The sequence below is a fragment of the Rutidosis leptorrhynchoides genome, chromosome 5, assembly GCF_046630445.1.
Source record: "Rutidosis leptorrhynchoides isolate AG116_Rl617_1_P2 chromosome 5, CSIRO_AGI_Rlap_v1, whole genome shotgun sequence".
Taxonomy (NCBI): domain Eukaryota; kingdom Viridiplantae; phylum Streptophyta; class Magnoliopsida; order Asterales; family Asteraceae; genus Rutidosis; species Rutidosis leptorrhynchoides.
Window position 1 is genome coordinate 71,389,030 of NC_092337.1, and position 17,531 is coordinate 71,406,560.

The window sequence follows — 17,531 nt, forward strand, 5'->3', positions numbered from 1 at the left end:
TGTAGGGAACAGGTTGAGCTTTTAGGATTGAGAGTTTATGCGGGTGCTAAGGTATTAAAGAGTAGACGTAACCAGGCAATACCCTATGAAGGTAGTCATCCTCAGGTAGAGAGAGGCTCAGACGAGAAAATGGAGAAAACGGATGACATTAGGGATGTCATTCGGGAGGCTATGACTGATGTCTACCAGCATATAGATGAGGTAGATATGACAAACGCGGAGAGATTTCGTCGGATGGAGCAGTGGCAAGCCCGAAATGATTACGAGCATTCCAGGCAACGACAGCATGATAGATGGGACTATCATCAGCATCAGATTAGGAGCCGGCTGTCACCTCAGGATCACTACGTTCTGACCCGACCCGCTTACTATCCTCCACACCAGCCCGAGATGAGACCACCATATACTCTCTACGACCCTAACCAGGCCTACCAGTACACCTATCACTAAGCATGAAACCCGAACGACGACATGAACTGGAACCCCTATCCAGATTGATTTAGTTCCTGTTGGTGATTTCTATGATTTTTATTATTTATTATTTCTATTTATTTATGTTTAAACATATGATATTGTGGTACATTAATGTATTGTTTAATATTTTTATTATGTTGTACTAATATTTTATATTTGATTTGAAAGTGGGATTTTAAGTCCCATTTCAAATTAACATGCTTGTTTATATTTGTATGTATGTATATTGTCAATTATACACAACAGGGTAAAACGGCGCATTTTCAAAGACTGGCATTAAGTTCAGCAAAAGCTAATACTTTTGACGACAAAATGAAAAACAAATGTGGTGTAACAACAAGACAGAATGAACAAATGATGTGCACCATTTATCATTTAGCAAACAAACGCCAATATGTTTGGAAACTTTGGTAAAATTTAATCATTTTTCTACGCTAATCACCCTTAATAATATAAATTGTTACTGATTTCTTGCAAATGAGGGCATTGCAAGATCTTAAGTGTGGGAAGGGGTTAAATTCTTTCGGATTTTTGAAAATTTTAAATTTATACACTTGGTTACCATTAAAAATACTAGTAGCGCAGTAGTTGTATTAGAATCTAGTGCTCTCTGATAATAAAGAACAGCCCTAGTCTTATATATTAACTACCCAATTCTAGTAAAATTTTTCAAAATTTTTAATTAAATGAATTCAAAATCATGTTTATACATATTTATGAACGATAAAAATAGGTGTTAACACCGAAATTATTGTTACCTTGGAAATGACATAAATTGAGAAACAAACCAAAATGTTAGAATTCATTTAAAATGGAATAGAGGACAATAAAAAGGCAAATAAAAGAAAATAAAAAGCCAAGTGTGGGAAAAATTTACCAAGTTATTTTGAACATATATCACATATTTCTGTAACAAATAATTGAAGATACTTTTGCTTTGGACTAATTTAATCAGTTTTACTCGATTTACTGTAAGAAAAGATGGATCTACATGATGAATCAACTCTATCATTAAAAGGAATTAAAGTCTTCCGAAAAAGAAACGCGCTTCTTGATTTAGGTCATGAAGTTGTCGTCCAGACCAGTTGTAAAGTCTACGAAAAACCTTGAAAAGTTTTCTCGAAAATCAGCTGGAAATCCACGGACCTCGGCATCAAACAGGGTCGCCAAGTGGTCAGACTTATCCTAACCATGAGAGGATCTGTCTCGTAAAATAGGGAGGACGCCGTACAAATTAGCTTGATAAGACTAATGAATCAGATCCCCAGAAAGGATAATCTCCTTAAAAGATCAAAAATCAGCCTTTAAGCCTGATATTACTCAATCCTTGAGATTGACTTTAAAGATTGAGAATTACAAACTCATGGAATTCGATGATATCTAAACTCGAGCTTGAACGAGAAAATATTTTGATCAAAATTACAAACCGATTTGTTTTCTGAAAACCCATTTTCAATGCGTTCATTACTATTGAACGTAAAATCCTAGGTATTCACCTGGAATTCATTAGGTCACCTGAACCAAATCGGGTGTCAACCGTAAGAACGGTGGTTGCATAGCATGGTCAAAGACAGGACCATGTGCCAGACCAAAAAATTATAAGGGTGAGCTTTACTATTGCTCCTACAAAGGATAGTAATTGCATCCGACACGTTATAGACCATAATTAAAAGCATGTCAGGGGACATTGCCTTAACAGTTGCTTGTTCAACGCTTTCCTTTACAACCGGACGGTAGTTTACCGAAAGGTAATATACGGAGCAAGTATACTGGACGTGTTGCTTTCCCAATACAAGGTTAGCAAGTGGGTGACACAAAACCACAAGTTTTGAGCTAAAATTTTCAAATCTGAAACCTACCAAACCCACAAAAATAATTTGCAAACACCGGTGAATGGTTATTCCGGAAAACTTATCTAGGGTAAAAGCTAGATCGTATTTTCAAAAGATCAAATGTTTTCATAAAGATCCAATTTCCTTAAGGATCTAAATTTTCATAGTCAAGTGGGACTGTAAACCACAACGTTACTACCATTGTTTATACCGCCGTATAGAAATCACTGATGTACAAAGTGTGAAGAATAAAGAAGTGATTCTAGTATTTTTATTTCAAGACTATATTGCTTGAGGACAAGCAACGCTCAAGTGTGGGAATATTTGATAATGCTAAAAACGAACATATATTTCATAGCATTATCCCTCAAGAAAGACAAGCTTTTAGTTGCAACTGTTCTATTTACAAGTGATATTCGTTTAAATAATAAAAGGTGAAGACAAAAGACAGATTCGACAAATTGAAGACGCAAATGACCAAAAAGCTCAAAAGTACAAAGTACAATCAAAGTGGTTCCAATTATTGATGAGAAACGTCTCAAAATTACAAGAGTACAAGATGCTAAACGCAAAATACAAGATATTAAATTGTACGCAAGGCCGTTCAAAAAACCGGAACCGGGACCAAAGTCAACTCTCAATGCTCGACGCAACGGACTAAAAATTACAAGTCAACTATGCACATAAATATAATATAATATTTAAATAATTCTTATAATTATTTATATATTATATTTATTTATAAAAACCGTCGGTATACAAAGAAACAAAGTCTTGTGAGCTGGAAAAAGTGTCCATGCGATCGCATGGCTTGGAAGCACATTTTCCATGCAATCGCATGGCAGTAGGTGAGAGGCCACATGCCTATAAATTCGCAGTTTTGGTTGATCATATATTCATCTTTTTCTTCCTTCTTACTCACTCGTAAGATATATATATATATATATATATATATATATATATATATATATATATATATATATATATATATATATATATATATATATATTTTAATTTTAATTTTAATTTTAAAATTCTAATAATAAGGGTATGTTAGCGAATGTTGTAAGGGTGTAAGTCGAAATTCTTTCCGTGTAACGCTACGCTATTTTTAATCACTGTAAGTTATGGTTAATGTTATTTTTAAATTAATGTCTCGTAGCTAAGTTATTATTATGCTTATTTAATGCCGAAATAATCGTGATGTTGGGCTAAATACTAAAATTGGGTAATTGAGCTTTGTACCATAATTGGGGTTTGGACAAAAGAATGACACTTGTGGAAATTAGACTATGGGCTATTAATGGGCTTTATATTAACTAAACTATACCTCGTTAATTTAATATATAGACTTATAATTTGACGTATTTATATATAACCACATACGCTTGACTGGGTACGGTGGGCGGGATATCTATAAATACCAATAATTGTTCATTTTACCGGACACGGAACTGGATTAATAGTTAATAGACTTGTTGAAACAGGGGTGGATTACATTCACGGGTAATTGGTGTAATTGTTAACAAAGTAGTAAAACCTTGGTTCACACGCAGTCGATAACCTGGTGTATTCATTAAACAAAGTATTAAGACCTTGTTACAATTCAAATCCTCAATTAGTTGGAATATTTGACTTCGGGAATAAGAATAATTTGACGAAGACTTTCGTACTTTATGATTATGACTGATGGACTATTATGGACAAATCCGTATGGACATATTGAATAATCCAGGACAAAGGACAATTAACCCATGGGAATAAACTAAAAATTAATACGTCAAACATCATGATTATGGAAGTTTAAATAAGCATAATTCTTTTATTTCATATTTAATTGCACTTTTAATTATCGTACTTTTATTTATTGTCATTGTATTTAATTGCACTTTCAATTATCGTACTCTTTAATTATCGTAATTTTATTTTATCGCACTTTTATTTATCGCAATTTCAGTATCGTTATTTACTTTACGCTTTAAATTAAGTTTTATTTATTTTTAATATTATACATTAGGTTTTAACTACGACTTAAGTTTTAAAATCGACAAACCGGTCATTAAACGGTAAAAACCCCCTTTTTATAATAATAATATTACTTATATATATATTTGTATTTTTATAAGATTAAAACTAATATAGCGTTAAGCTTGTTTAATTTCCATGTGGAACGAACCGGACTTACTAAAAACTACACTACTGTACGATTAGGTACACTGCCTATAAGTGTTGTAGCAAGGTTTAGGTATATCCATTCTATAAATAAATAAATATTTTGTGTAAAATTGTATCGTATTTAATAGTATTTCTTTATAAAAATAATACTATTTCCTAGTACACCTCGCACACATCATAGGGTGGGCTTCCAAGTCCATTAACAAGAATCCATTAATAAAAGGCCCAAGTATGTAAGTATGTAACAAATTAAATAAATAAGCCCAAGTAATTAACTAGTAACCTTAGTTAATTAAAATGATTAATAAAAATTAATCATGAATGTAAATAATATTTGAAAATATTATTCGTGTAATGTACGTGTGTCACAAAGACGATTCGGGCCGTCATGTACGGTAACAAGTAAATGCATAAAAATACATTTATTAAATCACAAGTATTAATAATAAATATTATTAATTAAACGTTGGAAAATCTCCGGTCGTTACACAACTTGTTGTTACTTTTCAATATGCACGTTTAAAAAGTTATTATTTATTAATTTATATTTATTATTATATTATAATATTATTATGAATTATATATATATTATATTATATTCTTGTGCATAGTTGACTTGTAATTTTAGCTCCGTTGTCTCGTACATTTACACCCGCTTTATGTCTCGGTTTCGGTTTCTCGAACGTCTTTTCGTATGATTTAATATCTAGTACTTTGCGTTCCGCGGCTTGTACTCTTGTCAATTTTTAGCCGTTATTCATCGATAAATTAAACCACTTGGATTGTATCTTGTACATTTGAGCTTTTTGGTCATTTGCGTCTTTCAAATCTTCGTTTTCGTCTTTAAGTACTTCATTTTCGAGCGATCTTCGTCTTTCGTCTGCGCACTTATTTATTTAACTATTACAACTAAAAATAAGGAAATTACAATTAAAAACTTTACATTTTGGAATGATATTGCGTCTAAATATATGATCATTTTAGGCAATATCAAATATCCCCACACTTGAACGTTGCTTGTCCTCAAGCAATATAGAACTTGAAATAAAATCACACTTCACTCGAATCACTTTTTTATTCTCACACTTTATACATCAGTGATTTTGATACGGAGGTATAAACAATGATAGTAACGATGTGGTTTACAGTCCCACATGAGTATGAAAATTTAGATCCTTTAAGGAAATTGGATCTTTATGAAAATATTTGATCTTTTTGAAAATTCATGCTAGCTTTTACCCTAGACAAGTTTTCCAGAATAACCCTTCACCGGTGTTTGCAAAATATTTTTGTGGATTATGTAGGTTTCAGATTTTAAAATTTTAGCTCAAAACTTGCGGTTTTGTATCACCCACTTACTAACCTTGTATTAGGAAAGCACACATCCAGTATACTTGCTCCGTATATTACCTTTCGGTAAACTACCGTCCAGTTGTAAAGGAAAGCGTTGAACAAGCAACTGTTAAGGCAATGTCTAATGACATGCATTTGATTATGGTCCAAAAACGTGTCGGATGCAATTACTATCCTTTGTAGGAGAAATAGCAAAGATCACCCTATAATTTTTTGGTTTGGCACAAGGTCCTGTCTTCGAACATGCTATGCAACCACCGTTCTTACGGTTGACACCCGATTTGGTTCAGGTGACCTAATGAATTCTGATGAATTCTCAGGATTTTACGTTCAATGGTAATGAACTCATTGAAAATAGGTTTTCAGAAAACAAAACGATTTTAATTTGATCAAAATATTTTCTCGTTCAAGCTTGAGTTTAGATATCATTGAATTTCATGAGTTTGTAATTCTTAATCTTTAAGGTCAATCTCAAGGATTGAGTAATATCAGGCTTAAATGCTGATTTTTAATCTTTAAGGAGATTATCCTTTCTGGGGGTCTGATTCATTAGTCTTATCAAGCTAATTTGCACGACGCCCTTCCCATTTTATGAGACAGATCCTCTCATGGTTAGGATAAGTCTGACCACTTGGCGACCCTGTTTGATGCTGAGGTCCGTGGATTTCCAGCTGATTTTCGAGAAAACTTTTCAAAGTTTTTCGTAGACTCTACAACTGGTCTGGACGACAACTTCCTGACCTAAATCAAGAAGCGCGTTTCTTTTTCTGAAGACTTTACTTCATTTTAATGATGAAATTGATTCATCGTGTTGATCCATCTTTTCTTCCATTTATATTACAATTTAATGGGTAAAACAAATTTATACAGCCCAAAGCAAAAGTATCTGCAATAATCTGTACAAAAATATGTGATATGTGGTTTTTATTGAATAACTTGATATATTCTCCCCACACTTGGCTTTTATTTATTTCTTTCTTTGCATTTTTATTCTCCTCTTTTCCATTTTAAATGAATTCAAGCGTTTAAGGGTGTTTCTCAATTTATGTCCTTTCTGAGGTAACAATAATTTCGGTATTAACACCTAGTTTTATAATTCATAAATATGTATAAATAAGATTTTGAATTCATTTAGTTGAAAATTTTTAAATTTTTCACAAAATTTAGAAAATAAGCCAAGTGTATAAGCCCGAGAGAATTTATAACCCCTCCCCACACTTGAGATCATGCAATGCCCTCATTTGCAATGAAATCAGACAAGATAAAATTCACGAGGGCAATTAGTATAGAAAGGGAGTTAAAACCTCTTTCGTTAAAAAGCTGTAACTTAATACCAGTCTTTGAAAATGCGTCCTTTACCCTTATTAGTACATAATATAAACTACAAACATTTATTTTATTTTTTATTTTTTTAAAAAAAAATTAATTTTTTTTTTGTATACTTTAGATCAATAATATTAAAATAATGATAATAAAATTTTTCGCTCCTATCCTTGGGTAAAGCAATTTCGGTTCTTGACCTAGTCTTTAACTCGACGAATTTTAGAAATTATTTTTTTAAACTTAATGAAATAGAGTAAATTTTGTTTTTAAATTCACACAAAACTTAAATTTAAAAAGCATATTAATTTCATACAAAACTAAAAAAAAAAAATTCAGAATGGAGGGAGAAGACTAGTTCTTTAGTGTCTGCTAGGGAAAGACCAATCGGGCTCCACTCTCGAAATATTTTGAAACATTTTAAGAAGGCGAGTGGTTAGCTAAAGTTACCCTGTATTCATTTGTCTTTAGGGTAGAATGTGATGTCATCTCTTTCAGTGTTGTTGAACCCTTCATAATAGAATTTAAGTCTATGACCATTCACATTAAAAGTACCACCATTCTTGACATATAACTTTACGTATCCAGATGGAAATGCGTGTTTTATTTCATACGGTCCCGTCCATCGGGACTTAAGTTTCCCAGGTGAAAACTTAAAACGTGATTGAAAAACTAGAACTTTGTCTCCCGGTTCAAATGTTTTCTTCTCTTTTAAGCGAGCATCGTGCCATTTCTTAGTTTTATCTTTGTAAGATCTCGAGTTTTCATATGCTTGAAGTCTTAGCTCGTCTAATTCATGCAATTGTAAGAATCGATTTTCTCCGGCTTCCACAAGGTCTGTATTACATTCTTTTAGTGCCCAATACGCTTTGTGTTCAACCTCGACAGGTAGATGACACGCCTTACCATATATTAATCGGAAAGAAGTGGTACCAATGGGCGTTTTGAATGCAGTTCGAAATGCCCACATCGCATCATCTAGCTTTCGATGCCAGATTTTTGGATTATTCTTAACTGTTCTTTCTAAAATTCGTTTAAGACCTCGATTTGTGTTTTCAACTTGGCCACTCGTTTGAGGGTGGTAAGAAGTTGAGAAACGATGATTAACTCCGTACTTTTTAAGCACTTTCTCGAGTAATTGATTTGTAAAATGAGTTCCACGATCACTGATTAATGCTTTTGGAAGCCCAAAACGTGAGAAAAGGTTTTTAAGAAAGCTGACAACAACTCGAGCATCGTTAGTGGGTAGGGCTTTTGCTTCATCCCATTTAAAAACGTAATCGACTGCTACGAGAATGTATTTGCATTTGTTAGAAGCTAGGAATGGACCCATGAAGTTAATACCCCAAATGTCAAATACTTTGCATACTAGGATGCTTTGTTGTGGCATTTCGTCTCTCTTGGAGATATTTCCAGATCTTTGACAAGCGTCACAGGTTTTTACCATATTGTATGCATCTTTGAAAATTGTAGGCCAGTAAAAACCTGAGTCAAAGACCTTCTTAGCTGTATAACTTGGTCCGAAATGTCCACCAGCCGGTCCTTCGTGATAGTGCTCTAGAATTTGTTGCGATTCTTTGCCATATACACATCGACGAATAACTTGATCTGCTCCTATACGAAAGAGATTAGGGCTTTCCCAGAAGTAAAACTTCGGATCAGCGAAAAATTTCTTCTTTTGCTGATAAGTTTGATTTTTAACAAGAATTCCTGCGGCTAGATAATTGGCAAAGTCCGCAAACCATGGAATTTCTTCTTCCGTTTCAATTTTCATTAGGAACTCGTCTGGAAAAGTATTGTGAATAACAGATTCGTCGAGTGTTTCTAAGTTAAGATTTTCAAGAAGGGATAAGTGATCCGCAGCGAGATTTTCAGCACCCTTTTTATCCTTGATTTCAATGTCGAATTCTTGTAGGAGAAGACTCCAACGAATGAGTCTAGGTTTAGCATCTTGCTTTTTAAATAAGTATTTTAGGGCTGAATGATCGGTATAAACAATTGTTTTAGATAACACTAGGTAAGATCTAAACTTATCGAAAGCAAAAACTACTGCAAGAAGCTCCTTCTCAGTAGTTGTGTAATTCAGCTGAGCTCTTGTAAGTGTTTTACTTGCATAGTAGATTGGTTGAAATTTGTTATCTTGACGTTGACCTAAAACAGCTCCCATCGCGAAATCACTAGCATCACACATTAGCTCGAAAGGTTTGAACCAGTCGGGTGATACCATAATGGGTGCATTCGTAAGTTTCTCTTTCAGAATGGAGAAAGCATTTATACATTCACCGTTGAATTCGAATGTACAGTCTTTCTCAAGAAGTTTAGTCATGGGTCGAGCGATTTTTGAAAAGTCCTTTATGAATCGTCGATAGAATCCCGCATGACCAAGGAAACTACGAATTCCCTTAACATTAGTTGGAGGAGGAAGTTTTGAAATAACGTCGATCTTAGCTTTGTCTACTTCTATTCCAACTCGAGAAATCTTGTGTCCTAAAACAATGCCTTCCTTCACCATGAAGTGGCATTTCTCCCAGTTTAAAACAAGATTTGATTCTTCACAACGAATTAGCATTCGTTCAAGGTTTGAGAGACATGAGTTGAAGGAGTCTCCAAAAATAGAGAAATCATCCATAAAGACTTCTATACTTTCTTCAATCATGTCATGAAAAATTACCATCATACACCTTTGGAAGGTACCTGGTGCGTTGCATAATCCGAATGACATTCGTCGGTAGGCAAAAGTACTAAATGGACAAGTAAATGTGGTCTTGTCTTGGTCTTTTGGATCAATTGAAATTTGAAAATAACCGGAGAATTCATCAAGGAAACAGTAGTAATCTTTTCCCGCCAAACGTTCTAGCATTTGGTCGATAAATGGTAACCGGAAATGATCTTTCCTTGTGGCGTCGTTTAGACGACGATAGTCTATACAGACTCTCCACCCAGTGACTGTTCTTGTAGGAACGAGTTCGTCTTTATCATTTAGAATAACAGTCGTACCTCCTTTCTTGGGTACTACTTGCACAGGACTTACCCACGGGTTATCGGATATAGGGTAAATTAACCCAGCATTAAGTAATTTGATGACCTCCTTTTTGACAACTTCTTTCATGTTAGGGTTTAACCTCCGTTGTCTTTGTACCACGGGTTTAAAATCTTCTTCCATTAGGATTTTGTGAGTATAATAAGCAGGGTTAATCCCTGGAATATCAGTTATTTTCCAAGCAATTGCCTTTTTATGGGTTTTTAAAACAGACATTAACCTACCTTTTTCGTCATTGGAAAGTTTTGATGAAATTATGACGGGTAATTGTGACGTTCCTTGGAGATAAGCATACTCCAAATGTTCCGGGAGTTCTTTAAGTTCCAAGGTGGGTGGTTCTTCCAAAGAAGATTTTATCCGGAACCTATTACCATCGGTAATTTCTTCAAAAGGTTCATCTTTCCTGGGAATTTCTTCTTCTACGTATTCTTCATCAGTGAATACTTTCAATAGCTCATCTAACTCCATATCGACATCAAAATATTCACCGTCACCCATCGGGTTGAACTCTAAGGTGTCAATATTTAATAGTTCTTGTAGTTCTTCCTCAATACAACAATCAACAATGTCTATTTGGAAACATTCATAATCAGGAGACATAGGGTGTTTCATAGCCTTATCTATGTTTAATATAATTCTATCCTCCCCTACACCTAAGCTGAGATTTTTCCCTTTTACGCGCACAATTGCGTCTGCAGTATTCAGAAAGGGACGTCCTAGAATTAGGGGAACCTTACTATCTTCTTCCATTTCAAGAACAACAAAATCAGCAGGAAAGATTAAGTGATTTACTTTAACCGGTAGGTTTTCATCAATGCCAATAGGATAGTTGTAAGTTCAATCAGCTAATCGTATACACATCCTGGTTGGTTTTAAATCACCTAAGTTCAATTTTAAGTACAAGGAGTGAGGCATAAGGTTAATGCTTGCTCCTAAATCAGCTAATGCATCGTACATTACTGAATCTCCCATCAGACAAGGAATGATGAAACTTCCAGGATCTCCAAGTTTTGGTGCCATATTTTGCTTTTGTAAAATTGCCGAGCATTCCTCATTAAGGAATGTGGTTGAAACTTCTGCATATTTTCCTTTGTCAGCTATGAGATCTTTGATAAATCTTCCATAATTTGGCATACCCGCAAGAACATCTATAAACGGTACATTTATACAAATTTGCTTAATCATGTCAGCAAATTTGTTATATTGTGCTTGTAATTTATCTTTCTTCAAACGTTGCGGATATGGAATTGGAGGTTTGTATACCTTAAATGGTGGTTGATTTTGAGTCTTTGGTGCACTTGTGGTTGGCATCGTATTTTCTTCCACCACAGGTTCTTTGTCTTTTGAAACAGGAATAAGAGCATGAGGGTTTGAAATATCGGGGTTAATGGTTAACCCACTTTTCGTAGTTATGGAATTAACTTGCAAAAAATTACTTGGATTTTGAGTTTCCTTACCCTTAGGGTTTGGTTGTGTGTTAGATGGTAAAGTTCCCAATTGCCTTTCAGCAAGCAATTGGGATATTCTTCCCATATCTCTTTCAAGGTTTTGAATTGACGCTTGATGATTTCTTTGTACTTGCTCATTTTCCGTTTGGGAATGATGTAATTGTCTCTTCATTTTCTCATTCGTTTCTGATTGACTTTTGACAAAATTCATCATAACTTCTTCAAAGTTAGATTTCTTCTCTACTGGCTGTGTGTTATGATTTTGTTGTTGATATGGTAATTGAGGTAACGGTTGTTGTTGGAAATTTTGTTGAGGTGGAAATGGAGGTTGGTTTCTATTGAAGAAGCCAGGTGGTCCATTTCTTTGAAAAGAAAAATTCTTCGGGTTTTGATATCCTGGGTTTGCAGGTTGATAATTAGAATTCCCTCCTTGAAAATTGCCTTGTCTTTGATTGGCCATAAAATTAACTTATGCTACTGAGTTCATTGGCCGATCATTGATATCACAATCTTTAGTGAAATGTGGTTGTCCACAGATTTCACATCCTACTTGTAATGCTAAAACTGTTGAATTTAGTTTCTCTATTTCTCTTCCAAACTTTTTGAATTGATTCGACAGTGAAGCTATGGTTGTGTTGTTATCTTCATTTTCTTCAAGGCTTGCCACCGTCCTTCTAGGTTGTTGATCTCTAGACGGTGTCCATTCAAAAGTATGAACTGACATGTCTTCTAACATGTCATACGCTTGATTTGGTGATTTGTACATAAATACTCCTCCAGCGGAGGAATCTAATATACCACGAGTATGTTCATCAATACCACGATAAAAAGTTTGTACTATTTTCCCTTTTTGCAATCCGTGTTGCGGACAATTTCGTAACATTCTTTTTAATCTTTCCCATGCATCATAAAGAGTTTCATCCGACTTTTGTTTAAAAGTGGTTATTTCAGTTCTAAGTCTTTCAGCTTTTGCCGGTGGGAAAAATCGGGTAATGAATTTATCTCTTAATTCGTTGAAAGTTGTGATCGAATCAGGTTTTGATGCTTTCAACCATGCTTTTGCGTCTCCGATTAACGAGTATGGAAAAGTTCTTAACGTAAATGCATCTGAAGAAACATCTTTGTTTTTATACAATTCACATAAATCTTCAAAAGCTTCTAGATGTTCTATCGGATTATTATTATGTCTTCCGTTGAAATTGGTTCTCACGTACCATGTGCATAAACTGCCCATTGACTTCCCAATTTTCAGCCTCAATTTCAGGTCTTCTTATAGGTGCAAGAGCGAGATGGGTAGCAGTTTGTCTGGTATTCCACATTGGTAGATCATTTGGATCAGGTGTTACTTCAGCCATTTCTTCTTTAATGACGATGGTTTCAGGTTCAGTTTTGATTTCTGGTTGACCACTAATGTTTCCTACTTGTTTTTTGATATTTTTCGGTGTTTTCGGTTTACTAGTACTACCTAATTTTATTTGTTTTTCCTGTTTTAATCTTTTGATCAAGCTTCTTTCAGGTTCTGGATTAAGTGAAACGAGTTTAGGATTTCCTGAACGGGTCATACAATTACTAAATTGTATGTAGTTTTGAAGGATTTATTCACTAAGTGTATAAACAATGAACTTTCTTGAAAATGAATTTTCACGAAAGGATCGAATAACATAAAAACAATGATAAAAACCTTTAAATAAACAGATTTTTCTTCTGATTTTGTCCACGTTTCGAATAGCCAAAAGATGCAGCAGAGGGGCAGGATTCGTTTGGTCCCAATATAATTGGGTACTGTTTGGCTCCAATAACCCAGTCCACGTACAAATCCAACTACTACTACGAATCAGAAAAAATAATCTATTTATTTAACTGCCAACTTTCCCCGGCAGCGGCGCCAAAAAGTTGATGTGCGTGATTGTGTCCTTTTATTTTGAACGGATTTGGATTGATTTTATTACACGAATTGGTTGTGATTATATGGCGTTTTTATGATTTCGGATTGATTTCACACATATAGGCAACTAGTCCTATTCGTATTGTAATTTGGTAAATCCGGTTCGTTCCACAGGGAAATGGAGTTTTCAGGTGTTTTAATTGCTAAAAGTTAAACTATTTAAAAGGGGGATTTTGGATTAGGCTTTAATTATAGCTAAACACAATTTAAATTTAACTAAAACTAAATAACTAAATTAACGAAAATAAAAATACAATTTATACTAATTTGACAAAAGAGAAGAAATAAGGTTTTTCATGGCAATATAACAAAATAGTAAAAAGTAATTAAAATTTACTATATGGTAAAAAGTAATATGGTAGAAAGTAACTAAAATTTATCTACGTAGTAAAAAGTGAAATTGATGAGATTTAAAATAAAGTAAAGTAGTGGCTACTAAAATATGTCCCCTCTGGATTATGGATTGTTTTTAAGTCTGATTACGATGTTTTAATATATATCCTTATAATTTATATTTCGATTTATAAAGATTTAATTAACTAAAGTTAAATCTAACTTTCGTTAGATCTCGTTTTAGCGAATTAAATTATACACCGACTATTCAAATTGAGATTTAATCCGGTTTTAACTTTCGCTAATACCAAAATTATAACGGTCTTCCCTTTTTTATAATTACACGATTATATAAACTATAATATTACCCAAACCACCGAATCACACTTCTAAATTGTTGTCAATAATTTGTCCATATGTCTGTCTAGATCACTGAGGTGTTGAAGCACAATTTATGTAAATTTAATTAACTTTCGCTTATCAATTTAATAAATTATGTGATAGGGGTGAAAATATTAAATTATATAACAATGTGTCAGTGATTAAACTTAATATTAAATAGTCAAAGTTACATCATAATATTATAATATGGTTCAATCCATTTGTCCAGAGGTTCTACATTTTAGTCACCACTATGAGTATTTAGTTGGACATTATAACGGCATAAAAATATAAATTATATAAAGTGGACATGGGTACAATAATAATAATAATAAATGATAACAATAATAAAAATAAATAACGATAATAACGACGATAAATATAAATAATAATAATAATAACAACAATAATAATAATAACAATAACAAACGATAATAATAACAACGATAATAACAATACTTAATAATATTAACAAAGTTGGGATGTGGAGACTTACAATGAGTTGGAATGGTAGAAACGCAGTACTACAATACCCGTGAATTTGAATTATACCACAAACTTACTACTATTATAACTTGGATTAAAATATTAAAACTAAAAATGAAACTATGAAATGAATTGAAACTGAAGTTGTGAAGATGCTTGTGTCTTTTAACTATCTATGTAAATGCTCTCCTTTTATAGGCAAGATAATGTTACTGTAGGTTTGTGAAAAGTTGGGTGCATAATTGATCAAGTTGATATAAATTACTCTGTAATTTGTAATTGGTGAGTGTGTATCAACTTGTTGATACTTTTCAATATGCACGTTTAAAAAGTTGATATTTATTAATTTATATTTATTATTATATTATATTATTATTATGAATTATATATATATATATATATATATATTAAATTATATTCTTGTGCATAGTTGACTTGTAATTTTAGCTCCGTTGTCTCGTACATTTACGCCCGCTTTATGTCTCGGTTCCGGTTTCTCGAACGTCTTTTCGTATGATTTAATATCCTGTACTTTGCGTTCCGCGGCTTGTACTCTTGTCAATTTTTAGCAGTTATTCATCAATAAATTAAACCACTTGGATTGTATCTTGTACATTTGAGCTTTTTGGTCATTTGCGTCTTTCAAATCTTCGTTTTCGTCTTTAAGTACTTCATTTTCGAGCGATCTTCGTCTTTCGTCTTCGCACTTATTTATTTAACTATTACAACTAAAAATAAGGAAATTACAATTAAAAACTTTACATTTTGGAATGATATTGCGTCTAAATATATGATCATTTTAGGCAATATCAGGCCATAACTATGCTACCGTCCTGAACTAGCATAAAAATCATGAATATATGCGAACAATCTGAACAAGCATATAACAGCAATAGCAATTACAACAATAAGACAATATGAGGATCGGCGGTTTGTACGAACACACGACATGTAGCTGATCGGGCTACCGTCTACCGATAGTCCCTCCTACCGAGTTATCTGCATAACCGTCCAGACGCAACAAGTTAGTAAATCGCATCTCAATTACTAACAATATCAAAATCTAACTAAATTCAGCAATCGGTAATAAATCATCTAGAAGTGACACGTAAATATCACAACATAACACAATCCGACCATCGGTCGATAACAAATGGACATTCATACCTATTTACATATATGCGCGCACACACACACATATACACACACACACACACGCTCTTAAATATGCACTATATAGATATATATGCACTATGTTCAAATGGACGGGTCACAATGACTCGCAATGTTCACTATTTACCAAAATTCATACCAAAATTACTCATAAATAATTAAAGTCCCAAAACAAAACCACAAATAGGATTTGAGTTCAAATGGCCAATCTAACCACTTAAACATTCACCAACAATATAAACGGGTCGGGTTAAACACCTATATACACACCAAACGTATATTCGCTTATATACATTTTTAAATAATTTCAACATCTTAATGAAAGACTAAATGGCATAACATACCCACTTAAATTTGCACGAACGGGTTGGGGTCCAAATGGGTCAACGAACCAACAGAAAGGACAACCACCGCAAACCGGTAACCATCGCCAACTGGCGGGAACCCCCACTGACCGGCAGTGGGCAGCTGCACGCCGGCAGCAACAGCTGCTGGAAAAACAGAAACAGTAAACGGCAGCAGTACGCTTCCAGATACAGAAATAACAGCGGCAGCAGCCACGACCGCCACCGCAGCCGTCAACAGCCACCGCGCGCCAACAGCAGCAGAAGCCACTGCCGGCAGCTGCAGCAGTCGCTAGGTGGTTGCGGACAGCGGCAGAAACAACAGAACAGCAGCGATAGCTGCTGTCCACTTCGGGTTACCCCCCAAATCTTGTGATTTTGGCCATTTCAAAGCTAAAACTTACCCACGAAGGATACTAACATGCATAGATCATAAACCCACAATTATAACACCAAAACATTAATAATCTAGTAAGATTTAGTTGAATTAAAGCTATGAACACTAAATACAAAAACCCCAATATCTTCATAAATAGTGCATAAAAACTAAATGCATTTACCTTAGTTTGCTGCTGAAATCGGGAAGAACATGATCCGAGAGCAATTTAAAGAACTAGCAACAATTTAATTTTTAGGGTTCTTGGTGATTGTGGCGTGGGTGTACGATTTTAGAGAGAGGGGGAGGGAAGAAAGGAATAAACCACCACTTTAAGCTTGCAATAATTACTTCATCATCTTCATCAATAATTACTTCACCACTTTAAGATTCATGTATGTGTGTGTGTTTTGATCGATAGAAACAAGGGGAGGGGAAGAAACCACGAGCAGTACCAACATAAATAAAAGGTCATGATTAGGTTAAAGTTACTCCTCAAAGATCGGAAGTTACTCCTCAAAGTCAACAGGTAAGATTCCATCAGAATCCTCAATCCTAACACATTACTCCGACCGTGATGGGTTGCGTTTAGTCCGACATCATTAAAGTTACTCCTCAAAGATCATGATTAGGTTAAGATTCCATCAGAATCCTCAATCCTAACACATTAAATCAATAACTTACACAAAATCTAGGTACAATATCTTCCTCAATACTCAATCATCAAAGTCAACCTCTGGTCAAAATCCTCCGAAATTCAAAACAGAATGTCAATCATTACATCTCCTCCGACTCCTAAAACTACTGTATGATTTACCATGATGTATTCCATTGGCCAGGCATAATACATC

General features: G+C 34.1%; 1 long non-coding RNA gene and 1 other non-coding gene across 2 annotated transcripts in view; one reads left to right on the forward strand and one right to left on the reverse strand.

The window, feature by feature from the left end:
- Window positions 1-17,043, reverse strand: part of LOC139846492 (uncharacterized) — an 86,244-nt gene extending 69,201 nt beyond the window's left edge. Inside the window, exons 1-2 of the long non-coding RNA XR_011759078.1 lie at window positions 16,865-17,043; window positions 15,691-15,786 (exon numbers count right to left, since the gene is read on the reverse strand). This is a non-coding gene — a long non-coding RNA (uncharacterized lncRNA). The remainder of the gene's footprint in view (window positions 1-15,690; window positions 15,787-16,864) is intronic.
- Window positions 12,497-12,603, forward strand: LOC139850987 (small nucleolar RNA R71). The gene has a single exon (XR_011760355.1). It is a non-coding gene; the product is annotated as a small nucleolar RNA R71 (small nucleolar RNA).
- Window positions 17,044-17,531: the final 488 nt, after the last annotated feature.